A 7,500-nucleotide genomic window follows, 5' to 3' on the forward strand; every position below is an offset into this window, starting at 1 on the left:
ATAGAGGATCGCTGTGGAGAGCTGCTGCTGTGCTTTGACATCTGAGCTCTGTGGAAAACGATCTCAATACAATTCTGAAAAACGCGACTCTCCGAACGCCAGCCGAACAAGTCTCCACAGCCGAAGCGCTGTGTCTCTTTTCAGCTGGCGATAAACCTTTCCTCGATCCTTTGCGGACTTGTTAAACTGTTCATGATCAGAATAAAAAACGCTCACGCTAATACACAAGCACCCGTGTCTTGCCAAAGCTGACAAATAAACAGACGGACAAGCTGCACTGCACGTGTGAACAGGGGAATGAGCGAGCGAGCGGGGATAGGGCGCCTCCTGCGCTTAAAAGTTTACAGCACCTGGTACTCCCAGGCGGTCTCCCATCCAAGTACTAACCAGGCCCATCCCTGTTTAGCTTCCGAGATCAGACGAGATCAGGCGTGCTCAAGGGGGTGTGGCCGTAAGCGAGAGCAAGGCTCGCTGGCACCCTTCTTATTGAGAGGACAGCTCCGTCACCTCTTTTACGACGCTGCTCTTTTTCCCTTGCGTTTTTCTCTTCTTCCCACGTTCTCTCTCTTCACTGCCTTCGTCCCCGCTCTATTTCACTTCAGCCTTTCACTCTTGCTTCCTTCCAATGAGGACGGAGCTGCGGGAGAAAGGGCGCTATAGAGGATCGCTGTGGAGAGCTGCTGCTGTGCTTTGACATCTGAGCTCTGTGGAAAACGATCTCAATACAATTCTGAAAAACGCGACTCTCCGAACGCCAGCCGAACAAGTCTCCACAGCCGAAGCGCTGTGTCTCTTTTCAGCTGGCGATAAACCTTTCCTCGATCCTTTGCGGACTTGTAAAACTGTTCCTGATCAGAATAAAAAACGCTCACGCTAATACACAAGCACCCGTGTCTCGCCAAAGCTGACAAATAAAGAGACGGACAAGCCGCACTGCACGTGTGAACAGGGGAATGAGCGAGCGAGCGGGGATAGGGCGCCTCCTTTGCTTAAAAGCTTACAGCACCTGGTATTCCCAGGCGGTCTCCCATCCAAGTACTAACCAGGCCCATCCCTGTTTAGCTTCCGAGATCAGACGAGATCAGGCGTGCTCAAGGGGGTGTGGCCGTAAGCGAGAGCAAGGCTCGCTGGCACCCTTCTTATTGAGAGGACAGCTCCGTCACCTCTTTTACGACGCTGCTTTTTTTCCCTTGCGTTTTTCTCTTCTTCCCACGTTCTCTCTCTTCACTGCCTTCGTCCCCGCTCTATTTCACTTCAGCCTTTCACTCTTGCTTCCTTCCAATGAGGACGGAGCTGCGGGAGAAAGGGCGCTATAGAGGATCGCTGTGGAGAGCTGCTGCTGTGCTTTGACATCTGAGCTCTGAGGAAAACGATCTCAATACAATTCTGAAAAACGCGACTCTCCGAACGCCAGCCGAACAAGTCTCCCCAGCCGAAGCGCTGTGTCTCTTTTCAGCTGGCGATAAACCTTTCCTCGATCCTTTGCGGACTTGTTAAACTGTTCCTGATCAGAATAAGAAACGCTCACGCTAATACACAAGCACCCGTGTCTCGCCAAAGCTGACAAATAAACAGACGGACAAGCCGCACTGCACGTGTGAACAGGGGAATGAGCCAGCGAGCGGGGATAGGGCGCCTCCTGCGCTTAAAAGCTTACAGCACCTGGTACTCCCAGGCGGTCTCCCATCCAAGTACTAACCAGGCCCATCCCTGTTTAGCTTCCGAGATCAGACGAGATCAGGCGTGCTCAAGGGAGTGTGGCCGTAAGCGAGAGCAAGGCTCGCTGGCACCCTTCTTATTGAGAGGACAGCTCCGTCACCTCTTTTACGACGCTGCTTTTTTTCCCTTGCGTTTTTCTCTTCTTCCCACGTTCTCTCTCTTCACTGCCTTCGTCCCCGCTCTATTTCACTTCAGCCTTTCACTCTTGCTTCCTTCCAATGAGGACGGAGCTGCGGGAGAAAGGGCGCTATAGAGGATCGCTGTGGAGAGCTGCTGCTGTGCTTTGACATCTGAGCTCTGTGGAAAACGATCTCAATACAATTCTGAAAAACGTGACTCTCCGAACGCCAGCCGAACAAGTCTCCACAGCCGAAGCGCTGTGTCTCTTTTCAGCTGGCGATAAACCTTTCCTCGATCCTTTGCGGACTTGTAAAACTGTTCCTGATCAGAATAAAAAACGCTCACGCTAATACACAAGCACCCGTGTCTCGCCAAAGCTGACAAATAAACAGACGGACAAGCCGTACTGCACGTGTGAACAGGGGAATGATCGAGCGAGCGGGGATAGGGCGCCTCCTGCGCTTAAAAGCTTACAGCACCTGGTATTCCCACGCGGTCTCCCATCCAAGTACTAACCAGGCCCATCCCTGTTTAGCTTCCGAGATCAGACGAGATCAGGCGTGCGCAAGGGGGTGTGGCCGTAAGCGAGAGCAAGGCTCGCTGGCACCCTTCTTATTGAGAGGACAGCTCCGTCACCTCTTTTACGACGCTGCTTTTTTTCCCTTGCGTTTTTCTCTTCTTCCCACGTTCTCTCTCTTCACTGCCTTCGTCCCCGCTCTATTTCACTTCAGCCTTTCACTCTTGCTTCCTTCCAATGAGGACGGAGCTGCGGGAGAAAGGGCGCTATAGAGGATCGCTGTGGAGAGCTGCTGCTGTGCTTTGACATCTGAGCTCTGTGGAAAACGATCTCAATACAATTCTGAAAAACGCGACTCTCCGAACGCCAGCCGAACAAGTCTCCACAGCCGAAGCGCTGTGTCTCTATTCAGCTGGCGATAAACCTTCCCTCGATTCTTTGCGGACTTGTTAAACTGTTCCTGATCAGAATAAAAAACGCTCACGCTAATACACAAGCACCCGTGTCTCGCCAAAGCTGACAAATAAACAGACGGACAAGCCGCACTGCACGTGTGAACAGGGGAATGAGCGAGCGAGCGGGGATAGGGCGCCTCCTGCGCTTAAAAGCTTACAGCACCTGGTATTCCCAGGCGGTCTCCCATCCAAGTACTAACCAGGCCCATCCCTGTTTAGCTTCCAAGATCAGACAAGATCAGGCGTGCTCAAGGGGGTGTGGCCGTAAGCGAGAGCAAGGCTCGCTGGCACCCTTCTTATTGAGAGGACAGCTCCGTCACCTCTTTTACGACGCTGCTCTTTTTCCCTTGCGTTTTTCTCTTCTTCCCACGTTCTCTCTCTTCACTGCCTTCGTCCCCGCTCTATTTCACTTCAGCCTTTCACTCTTGCTTCCTTCCAATGAGGACGGAGCTGCGGGAGAAAGGGCGCTATAGAGGATCGCTGTGGAGAGCTGCTGCTGTGCTTTGACATCTGAGCTCTGTGGAAAACGATCTCAATACAATTCTGAAAAACGCGACTCTCCGAACGCCAGCCGAACAAGTCTCCACAGCCGAAGCGCTGTGTCTCTTTTCAGCTGGCGATAAACCTTTCCTCGATCCTTTGCGGACTTGTAAAACTGTTCCTGATCAGAATTAAAAAACGCTCACGCTAATACACAAGCACCCGTGTCTCGCCAAAGCTGACAAATAAACAGACGGACAAGCCGCACTGCACGTGTGAACAGGGGAATGAGCGAGCGAGCGGGGATAGGGCGCCTCCTGCGCTTAAAAGCTTACAGCACCTGGTATTCCCAGGCGGTCTCCCATCCAAGTACTAACCAGGCCCATCCCTGTTTAGCTTCCGAGATCAGACGAGATCAGGCGTGCTCAAGGGGGTGTGGCCATAAGCGAGAGCAAGGCTCGCTGGCACCCTTCTTATTGAGAGGACAGCTCCGTCACCTCTTTTACGACGCTGCTTTTTTTCCCTTGCGTTTTTCTCTTCTTCCCACGTTCTCTCTCTTCACTGCCTTCGTCCCCGCTCTATTTCACTTCAGCCTTTCACTCTTGCTTCCTTCCAATGAGGACTGAGCTGCGGGAGAAAGGGCGCTATAGAGGATCGCTGTGGAGAGCTGCTGCTGTGCTTTGACATCTGAGCTCTGTGGAAAACGATCTCAATACAATTCTGAAAAACGCGACTCTCCGAACGCCAGCCGAACAAGTCTCCACAGCCGAAGCGCTGTGTCTCTTTTCAGCTGGCGATAAACCTTTCCTCGATCCTTTGCGGACTTGTTAAACTGTTCCTGATCAGAATAAAAAACGCTCACGCTAATACACAAGCACCCGTGTCTCGCCAAAGCTGACAAATAAACAGACGGACAAGCCGCACTGCACGTATGAACAGGGGAATGAGCGAGCGAGCGGGGATAGGGCGCCTCCTGCGCTTAAAAGCTTACAGCACCTGGTATTCCCAGGCGGTCCCCCATCCAAGTACTAACCAAGCCCATCCCTTTTTAGCTTCCGAGATCAGACGAGATCAGGCGTGCTCAAGGGGGTGTGGCCGTAAGCGAGAGCAAGGCTCGCTGGCACCCTTCTTATTGAGAGGACAGCTCCGTCACCTCTTTTACGACGCTGCTTTTTTTCCCTTGCGTTTTTCTCTTCTTCCCACGTTCTCTCTCTTCACTGCCTTCGTCCCCGCTCTATTTCACTTCAGCCTTTCACTCTTGCTTCCTTCCAATGAGGACGGAGCTGCGGGAGAAAGGGCGCTATAGAGGATCGCTGTGGAGAGCTGCTGCTGTGCTTTGACATCTGAGCTCTGTGGAAAACGATCTCAATACAATTCTGAAAAACGCGACTCTCCGAACGCCAGCCGAACAAGTCTCCACAGCCGAAGCGCTGTGTCTCTTTTCAGCTGGCGATAAACCTTTCCTCGATCCTTTGCGGACTTGTTAAACTGTTCCTGATCAGAATAAAAAACGCTCACGCTAATACACAAGCACCCGTGTCTCGCCAAAGCTGACAAATAAACAGACGGACAAGCCGCACTGCACGTGTGAACAGGGGAATGAGCCAGCGAGCGGGGATAGGGCGCCTCCTGCGCTTAAAAGCTTACAGCACCTGGTATTCCCAGGCGGTCTCCCATCCAAGTACTAACCAGGCCCATCCCTGTTTAGCTTCCAAGATCAGACGAGATCAGGCGTGCTCAAGGGGGTGTGGCCGTAAGCGAGAGCAAGGCTCGCTGGCACCCTTCTTATTGAGAGGACAGCTCCGTCACCTCTTTTACGACGCTGCTTTTTTCCCTTGCGTTTTTCTCTTCTTCCCACGTTCTCTCTCTTCACTGCCTTCGTCCCCGCTCTATTTCACTTCAGCCTTTCACTCTTGCTTCCTTCCAATGAGGACGGAGCTGCGGGAGAAAGGGCGCTATAGAGGATCGCTGTGGAGAGCTGCTGCTGTGCTTTGACATCTGAGCTCTGTGGAAAACGATCTCAATACAATTCTGAAAAACGCGACTCTCCGAACGCCAGCCGAACAAGTCTCCACAGCCGAAGCGCTGTGTCTCTTTTCAGCTGGCGATAAACCTTTCCTCGATCCTTTGCGGACTTGTTAAACTGTTCCTGATCAGAATAAAAAACGCTCACGCTAATACACAAGCACCCGTGTCTCGCCAAAGCTGACAAATAAACAGACGGACAAGCTGCACTGCACGTGTGAACAGGGGAATGAGCCAGCGAGCGGGGATAGGGCGCCTCCTGCGCTTAAAAGCTTACAGCACCTGATATTCCCAGGCGGTCTCCCATCTAAGTACTAACCAGGCCCATCCCTGTTTAGCTTCCGAGATCAGACGAGATCAGGCGTGCTCAAGGGGGTGTGGCCATAAGCGAGAGCAAGGCTCGCTGGCACCCTTCTTATTGAGAGGACAGCTCCGTCACCTCTTTTACGACGCTGCTTTTTTTCCCTTGCGTTTTTCTCTTCTTCCCACGTTCTCTCTCTTCACTGCCTTCGTCCCCGCTCTATTTCACTTCAGCCTTTCACTCTTGCTTCCTTCCAATGAGGACGGAGCTGCGGGAGAAAGGGCGCTATAGAGGATCGCTGTGGAGAGCTGCTGCTGTGCTTTGACATCTGAGCTCTGTGGAAAACGATCTCAATACAATTCTGAAAAACGCGACTCTCCGAACGCCAGCCGAACAAGTCTCCACAGCCGAAGCGCTGTGTCTCTTTTCAGCTGGCGATAAACCTTTCCTCGATCCTTTGCGGACTTGTTAAACTGTTCCTGATCAGAATAAAAAACGCTCACGCTAATACACAAGCACCCGTGTCTCGCCAAAGCTGACAAATAAACAGACGGACAAGCCGCACTGCACGTGTGAACAGGGGAATGAGCCAGCGAGCGGGGATAGGGCGCCTCCTGCGCTTAAAAGCTTACAGCACCTGGTATTCCCAGGCGGTCTCCCATCCAAGTACTAACCAGGCCCATCCCTGTTTAGCTTCCGAGATCAGACGAGATCAGGCGTGCTCAAGGGGGTGTGGCCGTAAGCGAGAGCAAGGCTCGCTGGCACCCTTCTTATTGAGAGGACAGCTCCGTCACCTCTTTTACGACGCTGCTTTTTTCCCTTGCGTTTTTCTCTTCTTCCCACGTTCTCTCTCTTCACTGCCTTCGTCCCCGCTCTATTTCACTTCAGCCTTTCACTCTTGCTTCCTTCCAATGAGGACGGAGCTGCGGGAGAAAGGGCGCTATAGAGGATCGCTGTGGAGAGCTGCTGCTGTGCTTTGACATCTGAGCTCTGTGGAAAACGATCTCAATACAATTCTGAAAAACGCGACTCTCCAAACGCCAGCCGAACAAGTCTCCACAGCCGAAGCGCTGTGTCTCTTTTCAGCTGGCGATAAACCTTTCCTCGATCCTTTGCGGACTTGTAAAACTGTTCCTGATCAGAATAAAAAACGCTCACGCTAATACACAAGCACCCGTGTCTCGCCAAAGCTGACAAACAGACGGACAAGCCGCACTGCACGTGTGAACAGGGGAATGAGCGAGCGAGCGGGGATAGGGCGCCTCCTGCGCTTAAAAGCTTACAGCACCTGGTATTCCCAGGCGGTCTCCCATCCAAGTACTAACCAGGCCCATCCCTGTTTAGCTTCCGAGATCAGACGAGATCAGGCGTGCTCAAGGGGGTGTGGCCATAAGCGAGAGCAAGGCTCGCTGGCACCCTTCTTATTGAGAGGACAGCTCCGTCACCTCTTTTACGACGCTGCTTTTTTTCCCTTGCGTTTTTCTCTTCTTCCCACGTTCTCTCTCTTCACTGCCTTCGTCCCCGCTCTATTTCACTTCAGCCTTTCACTCTTGCTTCCTTCCAATGAGGACGGAGCTGCGGGAGAAAGGGCGCTATAGAGGATCGCTGTGGAGAGCTGCTGCTGTGCTTTGACATCTGAGCTCTGTGGAAAACGATCTCAATACAATTCTGAAAAACGCGACTCTCCGAACGCCAGCCGAACAAGTCTCCACAGCCGAAGCGCTGTGTCTCTTTTCAGCTGGCGATAAACCTTTCCTCGATCCTTTGCGGACTTTTAAAACTGTTCCTGATCAGAATTAAAAAACGCTCACGCTAATACACAAGCACCCGTGTCTCGCCAAAGCTGACAAATAAACAGACGGACAAGCCGCACTGCACGTGTG

At 52.4% G+C, this 7,500-nt stretch overlaps 1 protein-coding gene, 9 non-coding genes and 3 pseudogenes across 10 annotated transcripts in view; 1 reads left to right on the plus strand and 12 right to left on the minus strand.

Moving 5' to 3' along the window:
* The window catches only part of LOC138242797 (zinc finger protein 271-like), a 683,123-nt gene that overhangs the window by 640,526 nt on the left and 35,097 nt on the right, over positions 1–7,500 (minus strand). The gene's annotated exons all lie outside the window — the stretch shown is intronic.
* The window catches only part of LOC138242769 (zinc finger protein 271-like), a 735,173-nt pseudogene that overhangs the window by 241,508 nt on the left and 486,165 nt on the right, over positions 1–7,500 (plus strand).
* LOC138217113 (5S ribosomal RNA) lies at positions 339–457 on the minus strand. Its single transcript, XR_011180826.1, has one exon. It is a non-coding gene; the product is annotated as a 5S ribosomal RNA (ribosomal RNA).
* Positions 995–1,113, minus strand: LOC138219275 (5S ribosomal RNA). Its single transcript, XR_011181594.1, has one exon. It is a non-coding gene; the product is annotated as a 5S ribosomal RNA (ribosomal RNA).
* LOC138216919 (5S ribosomal RNA) lies at positions 1,651–1,769 on the minus strand. Its single transcript, XR_011180632.1, has one exon. It is a non-coding gene; the product is annotated as a 5S ribosomal RNA (ribosomal RNA).
* Positions 2,307–2,425, minus strand: LOC138216098 (5S ribosomal RNA). Its single transcript, XR_011179810.1, has one exon. It is a non-coding gene; the product is annotated as a 5S ribosomal RNA (ribosomal RNA).
* On the minus strand, positions 2,963–3,081 carry LOC138217917 (5S ribosomal RNA; annotated as a pseudogene).
* LOC138245098 (5S ribosomal RNA) lies at positions 3,620–3,738 on the minus strand. Its single transcript, XR_011193713.1, has one exon. It is a non-coding gene; the product is annotated as a 5S ribosomal RNA (ribosomal RNA).
* LOC138217852 (5S ribosomal RNA) lies at positions 4,276–4,394 on the minus strand (annotated as a pseudogene).
* On the minus strand, positions 4,932–5,050 carry LOC138216609 (5S ribosomal RNA). The gene has a single exon (XR_011180321.1). It is a non-coding gene; the product is annotated as a 5S ribosomal RNA (ribosomal RNA).
* Positions 5,587–5,705, minus strand: LOC138216967 (5S ribosomal RNA). Its single transcript, XR_011180680.1, has one exon. It is a non-coding gene; the product is annotated as a 5S ribosomal RNA (ribosomal RNA).
* On the minus strand, positions 6,243–6,361 carry LOC138219276 (5S ribosomal RNA). The gene has a single exon (XR_011181595.1). It is a non-coding gene; the product is annotated as a 5S ribosomal RNA (ribosomal RNA).
* On the minus strand, positions 6,894–7,012 carry LOC138245099 (5S ribosomal RNA). Its single transcript, XR_011193714.1, has one exon. It is a non-coding gene; the product is annotated as a 5S ribosomal RNA (ribosomal RNA).

Source organism: Lepisosteus oculatus, chromosome 14 (assembly GCF_040954835.1).
Source record: "Lepisosteus oculatus isolate fLepOcu1 chromosome 14, fLepOcu1.hap2, whole genome shotgun sequence".
NCBI classification, from domain to species: domain Eukaryota; kingdom Metazoa; phylum Chordata; class Actinopteri; order Semionotiformes; family Lepisosteidae; genus Lepisosteus; species Lepisosteus oculatus.